The 16470-nt window shown below is 42.4% G+C and overlaps 1 protein-coding gene across 4 annotated transcripts in view; it reads right to left on the bottom strand.

Annotated features, from left to right (window-relative positions):
- The window catches only part of SGCD (sarcoglycan delta), a 405963-nt gene extending 390432 nt beyond the window's left edge, over positions 1-15531 (bottom strand). For 2 of the 4 annotated variants that reach the window (XM_019654007.1, XM_019654008.1), the window contains exons 1-2: positions 15052-15531; positions 12810-12851 (exon numbers count right to left, since the gene is read on the bottom strand). The gene's annotated coding sequence lies outside the window, so the exon portion shown is untranslated. Of the gene's footprint in view, positions 1-12809; positions 12852-14820; positions 14893-15051 lie in introns of all 4 variants that reach the window. The other 2 variants (XM_019654006.1, XM_019654005.1) reach the window with 2 other exon arrangements.
- Between the last annotated feature and the right edge of the window lie 939 nt (positions 15532-16470).

Below are 16470 nucleotides of genomic sequence, written 5' to 3'. Positions count from 1 at the left end.
ACAGCAGCAGTGCCTAGATGATGTAGGCGTAGAATATTTGTTGTTTGATGGTGTTCAACAATCTTCTTTCCCCTTCTTTCTATGCCAATCATACCTAAAACACTCCCAAAAGTTGAATAATTCAGCAAAATGAATTTCAACCCATCTAACGTGTGTCCCCCTAGGAAGCTTTCTTGCATCTGATGGGGTGTATCCGGCATGCAAATTTTAAAAAGGGGTCCCTCTATCCAAATTCACCTTTTTCTTGAGAATTACAAGACAGAAGTACTTTCCATCAGATTTTGGGAACAATTTTACATTGTTGCACAACGTATTTTACAGTCATATATATGATCTCTCTAAAGATATCCTAAATTCTTCTAAGTATTTAAAACTTCTTTCAACTCCAATAGCACCTAAATAATGATATGTGTATGTATGTATGTGTCTATGTAATTCTGTTTATCTATCTTTCTATCTATCTATCATCTATCTTAGTATACATTTGTTTAATGAGTGAATAAAAATAAAGCCAATGCTAAATAACAAAGTATATACTCCAGCAGTAAGTCAACAGCTATAAGATTAGAAGCAAAGGAATGAAAACTTACACAACTTGCCTCCCTTTCCAAAGATACATGCAATTAAACTCTCGTTAACTAGGCTTCAATCCAAAGGATTACTCTATTCTTTCATGAGGCTATTTTCAGTGTTCACCCGTTTATAAACAAAGTCAGTTGATTTAAAGATAATCTGTTTCTTGCACACAAAATGCATTAGGATTAGATTCCCCAAAGAATGAATACAGTGAAACTTTCTGTTGCTTTGCCACTAGATAAGGAGGAACTGCCGACAGTCAAGGCAATGTCATAACATAATATACCTATAATAATGGGCTAATTATAGTTGCCAAATATAATAGATGTGGGGTTTCCAAGGAAGGTGATTCTGGGTGGGTGTATTATTAAAACATTATTTTGAGAGCCATCTCCTCTTTCTGAGTGTTCATACCTGGAATCACATACTATTACAGAATCAAGGCCTGATGCTAATCTAACGTGACAGTCTCAAGGAGAAGATGCACTTATATGACTTGGACTTGTGAAGAACTTCCTCTCAAGCTGTGTGACCTTGTTTGCCTTCTGCCACTGCAGCCAGCAGCAACCCCTCTGTGACTTTGTGCCTAGGCAAGCTTTTCCAATGTTCTCACAAATGTCCAGCATCAGGCATAGGAGCCACCGAGGGATTTGCACAAAGCTCATGGTTACCCTGAAGTCGTCCCAAGGATCCTTGAGTCAGGCCCAGCCTGCGTGGCCCCTGGACCTGCAGCTGCTGCTCCTTTAATTAAGGAAGCTGCATTGTATGCACTGCTTAACCATAATGAGCTTCGAGGTGATGAGTCCCACTTCTTTGACAAGCCTTTGACTTCTTAACGCAGAAACTGGCCTGATCAGACTCAAGGGGTCAGAGATTTTATACCATGTTGCCTTCCCTACCTCCATCTGGCCAGTACCAAATAGCTACTAGAAAATCTTATGTGTCTCCCCTTCCTCCATTTCATCAGTCGATATAAGAATGATGGAAGGTCTTGGGGCAGAAACATACACAGCGGGCACACTTTGTGAGGCTGCATGCATATTCTAGAATCATACTGTTAGAAGCCATCCCTTTCTGTCTGCACTCAGTACTTTATTTCAGCAGGATTCTTCTTCAGGAGAAAAACAAGTATTTTCCTTCCAAAGAACATATCTGCAAACCAGTGGCAGTATCTGCATTGTAAACCTGCTGTGCAAGAAAGCATTATGTTTTGAGGGGTGATTAAAAAACCATCAGTAACCTTCTAAAGACACATCAATGCCATCAAGTTTCCTGGTGATTTTTCTTTGGGGCCTGTAAAACTTTATGGGCCACGATCTTCTCTACCAATAGGGTAGAGCTGAGAACAGGGAAGCATTGACAGGCAGTTGAAAAATGATTGCTGGACTCTTCCACCCACCAGGCTTCATAATACCTTGTTCTATAAGGGAACTTAGGGGAGCGCTAATGAGTATAATTCTATGTACAGTTATATATTGTGGGAGAAGAAACATGGCAACGCACAGACCGGGCCTTCCAGGAAATTCCATCTTGATCTATTTTTTCAACAGAAAAAAAAAATAAAAAAAAATATATATATATACACACACACACACACACACACACACACACACACACACACACACTCACACACACACACATATATATATATATATTGCACATCTGCCATATGCCAGGTACCACAGTGGGCCCTGGAGATATTTAGGTCTTCAAATGGATAAATATGATTATATGTCTGCTTTCATCAAGCTTGTGTTTAATGGGAGAGATGGACAATAAACAAGCACATGGAGGAAACCATTAGAATGAAAGTTAGGAGCCACGAAAACAAAGAGGGTTTCATGATAGAGAATAGAGGGTGACCCATGCTGTTCATTCTGACCAAGTGACAATTAAGGTGAGGTGTAGAGGTGGAACAAGTGTTCCAGCAGAGGACACCGACAAGCATTTGGCCTTAAGAGCATGGTCAAGTTAAGCACACTGGCCGTCGGGGCTGGCTTTGAATGAGCTCAGAGGAAAGGGTAAGGGATGAGCTTGCAGAGAGAGGCTTTGAGGCTACACCTTATAGGTCACGGTGAGGAGTAAAGAATTAAGTTACTAGCTAGACTAATAACTATATTATCTTATTTAGAAATAAGAGAAGTGATACAAATCAAGTGAGCTAAGGTTTGTTGGTGATGAAACTGCACGTGAAAATTTCCAATACGTTCAAAAGTAAACATGAATTTCGTCATTGTATACGAGTATGATTATAACCAGTTCATATAAATAGTAGAAGGAAGTTCCCTCACAGACTCATTACTGTTTCTAGAGTTTGTTATGAAATCTGAGTCATTTTGGATTATCTTGGCATGTAAATAGTTTTCCATTAGCCATGTTAATTTTGAGGTCTCTGATTTAAAAGTATCTGCTTTCAAGGATTGTTTTCATTCCTCCATCCATACAAGGCATTAGTCTTGGGTTGCTGATGTTTGGCACAATTTAGACAATTGTAACAAACTCATCATTAGTAGTTTTGACATAACAATCAACATTGTTTTCTTGTAAAATGCATCCAGAACAGTAAATAACTATTGATGCAAAATGATCCAGGAACAGCATGTTTTCTTTAAACAAATATTTTGATTAATTTAAAAGTTAGGTATTCCATACTTTAGTTTTCTAAGAATTTGATTATGTAAGGTTTGAACATTTTATACTGAAAAAAATTAGACAAGTGCATGTATTTCAAAGAACCAAAGAACAAACAGTTAAGAAAATCCCTTTTTCATTCACACTTTTAGCCTCCCTCCTCAGAGGCAACTATTGGGTTGTCGGAAAAGTCATGATGCGTCTCTGCAAATGAAAAACATAGAAAAAATATGTCATGACTTTTCCAACAACCTAATATAACCATATGTTTTTTTCTTAGAAATGTTCAATACATATACTTTTACTCAATATATACATTCAATGCATACTCACGTTTAATTTTTTTTTGTTACACAAAAGGGTGTGTTTTATGTTCTTTATTGTTCCAAATCTAAGTTGGTTCACTTAATATTATAACATAGTTTAGTGTTAGTCCCATAAAAACACACAGAAATATAGTTTTAAGTTGTGTGGATACATGATATTTAACCTAACCAGGCCTCCCTTTTTTTTTTTAAGATTTTTATTGGGGAATTGGAACAGCACTGGGGAATTGGGGGAAGGGGAACAGACAAGTTGCTGTCGTTTTGTTCTTCAGTCTAGTTGTGGAGGACGTTGCTTCACTGGCCCAAGTTGGCACCATCATTGCGCTCTTCCCGGGCGAGGCAGATCAGTCGCTGGCTTCTGGATGGCCACTCACTGCGGCTGCTGGCCGCTCATGCTGGCTGCCAGCTACACATGGTAGGTTATGGCAGCCCACTGGAGCAGGGGACTGCAATCTATGCCGTCGCTGGTGACCCACAGCAGCCCAGCTCCAGGTTGAGCTGTTGTTCAGCATCTTAGCTGTGGAGGGCAGTGTCACTGGCCCTCATGTGGGATATGAACCGGGGCCCTCTGGCATCCCAAGCCAGTTCTTAACCAATGCGCCACTCAGCTGGCCCCAAGCCAGCTTTTAACTAATGTGGCACTCGGCCGGCCCTAACCAGCCTCTTATTGATGAACCCTGAGGCTGTTTCTAGGAATTTTCTGTTCCCAATGCTTATTCAAATAAAATAAGTATGTATCAGGCCTTGCCATGAGCTGGCACTAGATATTCAGCAGTAAAAAGACAGGTTCTGCCTCTTGGACCTCTCATCCAAGTGGAGGATACAATAAGCAGATAAACAAACAGACATGTAACTTTTAATACTACTGGGAGTAAGTCTTATGAAGAAAAAGGTAAGCTGGAAAAAGTGACAATGAGTGGGGAGGCTCCTGTTTATAGGAGCATTAAGGAAAGCCTCTCTGTAGTGGAGAAACACGAGGGGGAAAAAAACCAATAAGAAAGTAAAGCATGAGACTCTCTGGGGGCTGTGGCCCTGTGGAGGAAACAGTACCAGCAGGTGCAAAGGCCCTGAGGTGAGGTCTTGGCAAGTCTAAAGGACTGTGTGGCTAAATCAGAGTGAACAAGAGGGAGAGTGTGAAAATCAGCTTGGAAGCACAGGCAGAGGGTTGCACACTGGGTCTTAGAACCTACAGTGTAAACCTGATGTGGTGCTGATTGTGAGAGTAACTTTCAGAGAACTGAGGCATAGGAGTGAGAGGATAAGATTTTCACTGTGGACCACTCCAGCTGCTCTCTAACAAACGGGAATGCAAGGGGTGAAAATGAACGTGGAGAAAGCAGGGGCTTGTGACCACTCCTCTCGCCCAGACAGCGTAGCCCAGACCAGGGTAGAGGTGAGGGGGAAAGTGGTGAGTTGCTGTATTTGGATTCTACTTGGAAGATAAGAGCTCACAGGATTCGCTGCTGCCTGAGACATAGAGTGCGTGCAAGGAAGGACAGGCGTCAGGGAGAATTCTAAGGCTCTGGTGTGAGCAGCTAGGCGAACGGAGGTGCCATTCATCAGGATGGGGAACATTAGGAGAATAGGAGGCTCACAGGGCAGGAGCAAATCAGGTGTGCAGAGGGGAGACAGAGAGCTCCTTGTCGTCACGTTGCTTCTGAAATGCACAGAAGAATCCAGGGGGTGGCATCACCAAGCCACTTCAAAATGCATCTGGGATTCAGGGGGAAGAACGGGCTTAGAGAGTAAACGTTTAAGTCTCCTGCATATGAGCATTATTTAAAGTCATAGGATTGGAATGTAACTGCTTTGCATAAGTCCAAATGTATCTCCCAGAGAAGCCCTGAGAAACTAAATTGCCAGATCAAATTGTGTGAGTGTGTATGTCTATTTGTGCATGTGTGTGTGTGTGTGTGTGTGTGTATTGTTTCTTATAGATATTATTAAAATTCTCTTCCAAAATACATCGCTTATATATAAATTCAAAATATTTATCTCCAATGCATTAGAAGACATTTCAGTATAATTATGAACATTAATTCATACTGTCCTAGAGATTTAGATTTGTGAAGTGCCAGTTGAGGTAGTTTCAGACAGAAATACATTTGTGGAACATGCATATATATTCGTACGAGGTGTGATCAGATATATGAGTTCATACATTTCTGACAACACTCTAGGAGATCGATGGTATTAAAACTGCTTTATAAATTAAGGTGCTGAGGTCCTAAAGGGTGAAAGAATGTTCTGGAGGACTCTAGTTGGTTAGGGCGTGGGCTCCAACTCGGGCCCGATTTTTCCCATCACATGCAGAATGAGGCAGATGCAGCTTTTCCTGATGAGATGCAGGTGTTGAGAATTACCATCTAAGTGTGTGTTTAGTGTGGCGAGCACAAACACTGCCATCACCTGAGAAACCTGTGTGTTCCTTCGGTTCCTCCCATGGCACTAATCCAGGCATTTGGGGTACATCAACGAGCAAAAACACAGACCCCTCATCTCATGGCAGTGGTAGAAGGCAGTGATGGGAGAAACAGATAACACACATGAAAACCATGTTTGAAACTTATGTTAAAGATAATGAGTGTTATAGCGGGCGGGGGAGAGAGGGAGAGAGGAGAAAAGAGGGATCAGCAGTGCTGGGGGTGAGGAGCAGAGCAGGTTCCCATTTTATAGCATGGGAAAGGCTGACCTCATGGAGATGGTGCTATCTGAGCAAAGACTTGAAGGAATCTTGAGGGTTGTTGCAGATTTGGTTGTGCATAAAACTCAGACATCATTTTAAACATGGTCCTTGATGTCACAAGTTCGGAGCCAGAAAAGAATATGTAAACTGAACATTCTTGAACAGAAAAGAAAGATTTCAAACATCTGACTGCCAACTTAACAGTGCCATTTTCACATGCAAAAGATACTGCATGTATCTCTCATGGCTTCATCTCTGTCCAGCTTTCTTAACAGGAGCAACAGGTCCTTTTCGAGAAAACGACTACCCTGTGTTGTGTTGTACAAGGTCTGTGCTTCTTAAATCCCCATGGATGATTCTGACAAGACCAGATAATGACAGTCAACCCACTACAGCTCTTCTGTGACTTGGGGACCAAGCTGTGTAATAACATAATAATGAGCATGACACAAACACTTAAGATCAGAGAATGAGACACAAAGCTTGAAGGGAACACAGACAATAGAAAGTTCAAATCATTACTTAACAGATGCGAAAAGCAGGTTCAGGGAGGTGAAATCATTGAGTCAAGGTCACAGAGTAAATCAGTGACGGGGCCAAAGTCGGCTAAGTTCCAGGCTTCAATCTTTTCAACTTAAACCTCCTATTAGCCATCAATTTCATCAACCACTGTACATGTGCATTTTGAACAATGCCCAAAGGCAAATCACAACAAAACCATCAGTTTCCTAATACAAAGAAAGCATCCAAAACTGCTGACAAACACTTGGGTAACGGTTAGTATGGGCCAGACACTGTTCTAAATGCTTTACTGAATTTGTTTAATCCTCACGGGCAAATAATTATGAGGGAGGTATTATTACTGTGCTCATTTTAAGGGGAGGCATCTGAGAAACTGTGAGGCTAAGTAACCTACCCACACTCACTTGGCTTGTTAAAGACACAGCAAGAATTTGAACCCAGAGTACCTGGCTGAAAAAGCTGTTCTCTCAATTCTTACATTAAGTGCTTCCAGATATATGTATACACATGGTCAGAACAGCATGGTAATGGATTTAAAAATTCTTCTGTAACAGTTTTAGCTAGTATTTCTCAAAGTGGGTATCAATTTTAAGGCAAGTCATCAAATACTTATTGAGCAACTACTATAATTCAGCCAGGGTGCATATTACTCTAAGTATAGGCAATTTTTTCCCCAGGTAATAAACCATTTTGATATGTCTCTGAAACCCATAAGCTTTTACCACATCATGAAAAACAGCTACAGCAAATGAGATACATCCTTTTATAGCGATTCAATAGGTCTATAAAATTAGCATTGATCCAGTAGATTCTTCCTTGACAACTGTATTTGATGAGGATCTTTAGCTACTACCTAAGCTCGCAAATACTGGCAATGAAATCTGCGCTCTGAAAGGAAATGCTGGTCATCTCATTTTTAGTCATGTTATTTTTTTAATCAAAATGTCCAGAAAAAAGCTTGATAACAATAATAGCTAAAAAGTTATTATATAGTTTGATAAGCACCTTATACGTCTTCACATATGTGTGTAGATATATGCCCTATGTCTGTTGAGGTATATCTTACTTCCAGTGAAATACACAGATCCTAACTACCCAGCTCGAGTTTTATAAATCTGTCCACATGTATAAACAATATTCAGTCAAGACTGCGAATATTTCCATCACCTAGAAAGTTCCCTCATACCCCTTCCTAATCAACCCCCATCTCCAGAGGCAGTGACTATTCTGGATTCTATGACATTTAACATTTTTAATCCTATGTACAATCGTATGATGTGAGTATTCCCAGGAATCTCTAACTCTGAGACGCGGGCTCTTGGCCACCATGCTGCCTACTGCATTTCTTCTCAGTAGAGACTTACGTCACCTCAGCACTGTCCCCTGAGAGAGTCAAGTCATAATGCCCTACTCTCCTATGCATCTAGAATGGTACTATATGTATCAGCCTTGAAACAACTGAACAAATGGGCACTCGAATCATTTTCTACATTCTGAGGTTCAGGTGAGAAACCCTATTGAGAGCTTACTAATGGCTACACCTACAGAGAAGGATGGACGGACACACACCCACTCAGAGGAACAGGAGCTGCCCAGATCCCACCAACTGCCATGCTGTGAGAAATCAGACCGGGGAGGCCCATCTCCAGCTTTTTCTGGATAATCTAGATTTGTACGTAATCTCTTAGTGTGTTCAAATACTTTGTAACTAAGTCAATTAATAAAAAAACAACACACACACTATGAACCAAAACGTGCCCATGGGCCAGCCCTTGGATTGCCAGCCTGGGACCTGCTGTTTGCAGCCTCTGCCTGGGAAACTCAACTGGGCATGTGACCCAGCACTGAGGCCACAAATCGTTCACAACTTTAGGAGTTAATGTTTGTCATCACATGGTCAAAGCTATGCTGTCCAGACTCTGGTCTAGTACCAACACTCCTGACCACTGAGAGAAGCAGGTGACTGGTAAACACATACTAAACAAACAACAGAAAAACTGGGAACAGGAAGATGGAACAGAATAAAAAAATAGAGGGAAAGGGCAGAAGGAGTACAGAACAAGACAGATGGCAGGAGGTAAGAACAGGCAAGAAAGGATCAGCTGTCTCTGGCGTTAAGCAGTCTGCTTTCATGGAACGCGCCATGCCCAGTATCACAACCCCAACCAGAATTAAGACAACAGGGTGGTGCTGAATGAGCTGTCTGGAGGAAGGCGCGAACCCTGGTACTTGTTTACTTGAGCTCAATGAGAGCAGTTTTAGTGGCCGAATCCCTCAACCCCAGCAAGTAACTGCAGGGTTCCAGAAACTCAGACATGTATCACTCGGAAGTCAGGGTGCTGACAAGAGTCTGACCCTTCACCCTGGCCAGAGAAAACGGTTTGAACAAAGAGGGGGCTTCTAATCCCCAGCAGTGTAGTTTCCATCTGCAAGCTGCGCTTGCTTTAAATAGGTGTCATCGCGTTATTGGTTTCCAAAGGAGAATAAAGCCATTGTTCCACACCCAGCCACATCCAGAGCTCCATCAGGAAAACCACCAGCCAAGATTTCCAAGCAAACTGACCTCGCAGGACTTGCTCACTTAGTGAACCGTGGTGACCCATCCCTCACCCAGTCCTGCCGACCTGTCTGAATGACAAGCCCCGGGCCATAGCTTCTGTGGCTTCCTTTACATAGGTGGTTTCACACTTGGCAACAAGAATGTGAAGCTACTGGGTTGTCGGAAAAGTCATGATGTATTTTTTCTATGTTTTTCGTTGCAAAAGTGCATCATGACTTTTCCGACAACCCAATATAATGAAGATGATCACCTTTTCGTGTAGCTGCAAAGGTGAAGAAAAGAGGACAGGGAATCTGCATAGAAATGTAGGCAACACAGAAAAAGTAACCTGGATGATTCCGTGTGAAACATTCTCTCCTCTGCTGATTGTCTTAAGACTTCATTGTATCTTGATCTGCCTATTGCATTGTCAGTGTGGCTCATGCTAGCTCGGTTAACTTTAAGTACATATAGCTAAAATACTTACCTCCTTACTGTGCACGAGGCACCGTGCTAAGTGTGTTACACGCAAATTTCACACCACACTATAAGGTAGATACTACCATGTCCATTTTTAAAACGATACAACTATGGTACATGGAGATGATGCAACTTGTCCAAGGTCATATGGCCAGGCTCACAGTCCAGGCTTGTCTGCCTTGGAGCCTGGGCTCAGTTTATAATATAATCACTCTTCTGATGCTGCAAGATCACTCCCACCTCCCATTCTTCTTTCTTGTTTTGCTTTCTCCCTTACAATTACCCTCTTCCCTTTGGGTTAATAGATGCATGGTGTCCTATTCATGGTAACATCATTCCTATCATGGTAACATCATTCCATGGGGCCAGTGGGCACATGGCCCGATACACTTGTCAGATGACTGCAACTGAGAGCAGGGAACCGTATTTTTGTCAGAGGTGGTTAGCTGGAATGTGTTTAGAGAAAAGAGAACAGTACGGGAAAAGATGAGGAATAGGTACAATAAATCAACTAAGTCATTCATAAAGACCTAGGAGAGCGGTAGAATTATAAAAACCATAGATTATGAGAAATAGAAAAATCTGATCCCATTTCCCGGATGGGAAAACTGAGATCCAGCTACCAGTAACCTATGCCCACCTTCTGACCACCTCTACTTTTACTCCCTCGTCTTTACCTCAGTTCTGCACCAATTCCACTACCAACCTCAGATGTGGCTGAGGCCGTGGCCATGGGTTACGAAGTACAGAGACATGAATTTGGCCCAATCTGAGGAGGCCTGAGATGAGAAAGAGCGCTCCCAGCTGCCTCAGTGTAGGGAGATTCTCCTTCATCACATCTAGCTGACGTCTGTGAACAACGCTACAAATGGCACCCTGCAGTGGATAATGATTTAGCCATAATGACATTAAACAAACTCAGTTTATGGACCAGTGTCTTACTGGCTTCAACAGAATCACTCAGGGAGCTTTTAAAAATATAGCAATTCCCTAATTCTAATCTCAGAAATGCTGATTCAGGAGGTTTTGAGAAACCACGGGACCAGGTAATTTCTGAGGGACCTTCTGACAGTAGGATTCCACTGCAATGTTACTTTCTCTAGCATGGCTTCCGAAGCATCACTCTGCTGTGACCAAGCCAATGCATATAACATGTCGTCCACGCTGGACTCAGACTCAAAGAACAAGAAGCATTGCCATCTCAGGCAGGTAACGTATCTTTTCTGGTCTCAGTGGCTACTTCTTTAAAATGGAGGAAACGGGTTATAAGAGCAGCGTTTTTCAAATGTACTTGTACATTCATTCTTTTTTTTTTTTTTTTAAATTAAGCATTTGTGGCCAAAACTGTCCATGCTTATCCCACGGACACCCTCCCTGCTGTTCACTGCTATCAGAATTCTGGTATGCTCCTTATTAGGCAGAAAGCCCTTGATCTGAATCTGTGGGCTTCTACTCCACACCCAGAGAGTGAAACATAATTGATTGGCCTAAATCTCTCATGGTAATATCATTCAATGGGACCAGAGGACACATGACCCAGTGCTGGCTGGGTATTCTGAGACATTAGGGGAAGTCTATATGGGAAGGCATCCCTCTGTGGTGAAAAGGGCAAAGGCCGACGAGGAGAAATACTTATCACCTTCAAGTCCTGCCACCACTGCCCTGACTTGAACATGACACACACAGATGAGCATGGGGAGTTGAGCTCAAGGGCTGAGGACAGTGGGACAGAAAGGCAGCTCTCAGGGACACTGCTCATCTGCTACTACTGTCCTGGACTGTCTAGGTGTGGTCCTCATCTGTATGTGCAGAAGTAAGCTCTTACACATTTAGGCTTCTGTGGGCGCAGGTTTCTGGTACTCACCGTCAAATGTAATCTTCACTAATACGGCATTATAAGTCTTTCCAAATAAAGTATCTTGCAAAACCCCAACAGACGCAACAAATAAGAGTGGCTGGCCTCCATCAGAAACGCAGAGCAGTGTTGCCAGGGCTGTCCCTCCCCAGGGTCCTGCAGGGGTTCTCCATGGAACCGAAAGGGCCATGATCGGCGTCTCTTAAGGGGGAGTCCCCACGTCGCCAGATCTGAGAGTTCTTTACCCAGTTTGTTCTTGTGTTTTTCTTTGCTTTTGTTGTGCTTATGTTATTTATGCAAATTCTGTCCTAGAAAATGTGGATCTGAGTCATGACCACCGGCTACTACCACACAGTTTTGGTGTCTGAGTTTGTATTCACTGTATGATCCTGTTGGCAACAAGGGATGCCATTCGGCCACAGGTAATGAGAAAGGACGCAAGCGTGCCGTAACACAAAATGGCACATTCCCTGTAGGTGCAGGTCGAAGCGCATCATGGCAGAAGTGCGAGTAACAGATGTGAGGAGAAAAAAGTTAGGGAAGAATCAAGTGTCTGTCAAAAGGCAGGAGTGCAACTGCAATGAAATAAAAATAATCTCCAGATAACTGTCAGCCCTATGTTCATGATGTGAGTTTTATTAAATTCTAGTAAACTTCTCTACATAAGAAACCAATTTTGATCATCTGAATATCACTATTACGTAGTTTCCTTTGTATTTAAATTCATAAATGTTTTAGTGTTACAGCTGTGCAACAATGATTAAAATAGGTAATATCTTTATTTCTACAGATAATATCTAAGTGAGTATTTTTGGTTTGTACATATTGAAATAACAATAGAATAATAAAATCAAGGTGTGGATCTTTTTTCCACTGCTGTTAAAAGGGGTTGCTCTATTAGTCAAACTCCAGAAATCCTGAACTACTATAGCCCGACCCCTTCCAGAGGGTGAAATCCATGATCCCATGAACTTCCTTATATGATGAAACAAATACTAAACAAATCCACCAACAATGTGGTACATGCCTTCGGAGACGGTTTCTCAAATAATATAAATATAATTTAAAGAAATTCATTCATTAAAATAAAGCATATACAGCACTTTATATTCCTTTTCAAAAATTTGTCTTAATAACAAAGCACCGTGAGCAGAGCCTTGGATGAGCTTTGCTCACTGCGATCGCTGACCCAACTCCAGCTGGTGCCTTCACTCAACACCCCCCGCAGAAATATCTCTGGACAGAACAAATATGAGTTAAAAATAAGGCCTTCAGAGCCCGGTCCGTCCTTGCTTAGGAAATCTGAGCCCTCGGACGATGCCATTCTTACCAAATGCGCTTTCTGATTACTTCCAGAAGGCACAGCAGGCCAGCCTGACCACGGGGTCTCCTACTGTGAAGAGGGTAAAATAATTTACTGCACTGAGGCCATGGTTTATCCACACACTTCAAGTCAAACAACTCAGTGCCTGCTGGTTTTCGCTGTTTCTGGAATGTGTTTCAGTCCTGGGCACGGACGTCTCCCCTCTGCCCTGGCTGCCGAGTCTGTGGTTTGGCCACACCTCTCTGTGTTGCCTGCGCCTCGGCCCTGGTTCCTTCTCCACCCTCCCCTCCATTTTTTCTTTTCAAAATGTCAAAGGAGGTTGGTTTTTCCCTCCTATACTTCTAAAAGAGGGGAACTATATAGAGTTTCTTCCAAGTTTCAGGCACTGCTGCTCGTAATCTCACAACCTGTAGCTGCCATTTCACGCCTGTTCTGCTCGGCGCTTGCCACGCACTAAATTTAGAGGAGTGTGACATTAGAGCCCACTTGCGTCTTTTTTTTACTGGCAGTGGGCTTGGCTATGGTTCACGTCTGTTCCTAATCTGTCTTGGCATTTTGCTCACTCAGTAGGCACTCGGGAAAAACACAAAGTGTAGCCACTCTTTATCCTGACTTCCAACTGCACCCCCTTTCTTATTCATGTCCTACGGTTCCCAAACTCTCCCCATTCCAACCCAACACAAAGATGAGGGTGATGAAGAAACGCTTCGTGTGCCATCTCTTAGAATAAAAAAACCTGTTGCAGGTCATTTCCCAAATTCCTTCCTCCAAGTGCAAAACTGGAGAAAATAAAAGTGCTGACTAGATGCCAACTGGATACCAACAGGACACAATGTCTGCCCACTCATCGTAGGTTTTACACAGAGGAATATATGAGAAACACCCACACTCCTCTCCTCCTTCACCCATTAATCATCATTAATCTTTCTCTCTACTATTAGCTACTTGTTGAGAGATTTTCGAACTAAAGTAAACACACACCTGTTTTTATAGAGGTCCACCCTAAAAGCTCTAGCTACTTTTCCGCTATTAAAGAAGTATCCAAGAATCCATTCATTCATCCGTTTTCCTAACCAGACTTTTGGCCAAACCCCCTTTGGAAAACACCACGGTTGTCACTGACTGCCCTGCCAGGACACACAAAACCGTAGTGAGATTTAGCTGAGCTCCTTCTGAACCGAACCAGCTTCTTAAATGCTATTACTCATTTTGTGCATTTTCTAAATGCTAAGCATGTAATAAGATATATAGCTTTCCTAGTGGGGGTAAAAATCTATATTGCATTATAGCTGATATGTGTGAGAAAGAGTTATTTAAAATCTGATTTTTTTTTAAAAAGTACTCTTCAGTAAGGTATAAAATAAGATCAATTGATCAATGAAATAAGAGTCACACCATTATGGCTGTATCTTTTAACAATGATTTTGAGTAGACTATTTTCTGTTACTCTAGTTGTCTATATTTCATAAAAATACAAAAGTGTTTTTTTTTTTAGAGTAAAACTGCCAGCTACTACTTCAACTCAGAAAAATTGAAATTGTAGAAACAGAATTACAAATGTTGTTCCGGTATATTTCTAGTCAAATATATCACTGAACTCCTTAATGACTGTCGGAATCCATATAATAATAAAAGAGGCCAGGAACTCATACATACATATCTACTCCTACACTCTGAAAGTGTAATCCAAAATAGAAACTTCAAACTCTGATTCCCTCCTAAAACGAGAGCCGTTTTCTGCTAAAAATGCTCCTTTCAAAATACTTATGAAGCAAAGAACACAGTTTCATCTAAAATTATCTTTCCTGCCAATGAACTGTCCTTACACACAGAAAAGTTCCACAAGGCTGGAACAGGGTGACAATACACAAGTTCACATACTTTTCTTTTCACATCGTGTTGCCAGCTAAATCCTAACTTTCAGAAGTGTCTCTGCCTTGCTGAAAATCAGATCTTGAAGGGAAAAGAAAAGATTACAAGTCCACACCGAATGATTAAGTGATGACGTTCTAACTTACACACACACACTCGAAAACTCAGTACGTGCAAACAAACAGCAGGCTTACAAAGTGAAAAGAAGCATGGACATGCGAGAATATAACTGTCCCCTACCTCTCTTCTCTGCTTCACAAGGCAGCTGGTGAAAATCGCCCTCCGTCTGGGAGTGTGCGGAGAGGCTCTGAAGGAGGCGGCCGGCCGGCCTGCTGAGTGTGAGCAGGCCCAGCCTGTGTTCAGAAGCTGCCCCAGTCAGATTTTCCAACTGCAGAACTGCAGCCAAGTCCCTGCCCATGCCTGAAGAATTTCCTGAACAGCATTCCCGTTCTTTTTCTGACTGCTTTGAAACTGTACTCTGTCTGTGCTTCAATACGGCTTTGTCAGGCCAACTCGGAGCTACTGGGCTGTCTCCAGCTATCAATGGGAAACACGTGTGTCAAGCACGGACTCGCTCCCCTGCACCAACGCTCACGGCATCGGCTGGGCTCACATTCCCAGCCACAAAGGAGACTACTTCTAGAACCCATTCGGGTCTCTCAGCCACTCTCCACACAGGCCCTGCTCTGTGGTGCTAGATGCTGGAGATGAGCCCTCTCTTTCTTCTGCCCCCACACTGCCCCTTTTCAGCTCACTCCTGCCCCTCACAGTCCTGGCTGACCCCCGTCAGTCAGCCTCCTGAGCTCTTGCCAGTCCTGATAACAAGCCTATTACAGCTGAGAGATGTGAATTCTAATTTGATCTCCCTACATGGGTCTGCCTGAGACTGTGCTCAAAATTTCAACTGCTGGAGGGGGAACAGTATTTTTAGCATTTCCAGGCCAGCTCCATACTTCAGAGTTGTCCCGTCATCCTGATGTGTGCATCTGTGGTGCCTGCAACTAAAAATAATACAATTATTTTTTAGGCACTTTCGTTGCTCTCTGCTCTATAACTGGACGGGTCCAAAAATGTAACATTGCACAGGCTGTTGCAATGTGTGTTATGATGACAGGAAACAGAAAGGAGAAAAAGAATGTTCCTTTCATCAGAATGCGTCCTAATTCTGTGCACCTGTGATTATTTCTGGATGACGCTCCGTCAAGATGTCCTGAGTACATTCTGCCGGGTTTTGAGGTACCCCCTTGACATCTCCTTTTTCCATAAGACAAGAGGAAATCTCTTAAGATACCAAGAGGACCACCCTCTTCTCCCACACTGAGAACCCAGCATCTGAAGAGCTGAAGCTAAGTTGTCAAGGTAACACTGTAGAAAAGACACGATTTAAAGAGAGAGCCTCATTTGTTTTGAGTTTTTCATTTTTCTTTCAGTATTAGTGTTTTACTTCCTAAAAATCATACCCCGTTTGCACTTACTTTAAATAACTGGCTTGCCAGATTGTAAATGTGTTGTGTGTTCCTAAGGGGCTGCTATAAATAATAGGATTTGGTGAGGTCTTGAGTTTAGAATCCAATTGCAATGGGCACTTTCCACAGGATTAGCTTTTTGCCTTGGGAGGGGGGCGTGTGCACCTCCAAGGCCAGGATGCAATTATAGAAT

This window comes from Hipposideros armiger, unplaced genomic scaffold, assembly GCF_001890085.2.
Source record: "Hipposideros armiger isolate ML-2016 unplaced genomic scaffold, ASM189008v1 scaffold_211, whole genome shotgun sequence".
Classification (NCBI taxonomy): domain Eukaryota; kingdom Metazoa; phylum Chordata; class Mammalia; order Chiroptera; family Hipposideridae; genus Hipposideros; species Hipposideros armiger.
The sequence above is the reverse complement of the archived record's forward strand: the minus strand, read 5'-3'. Positions and strand labels throughout refer to the sequence as shown.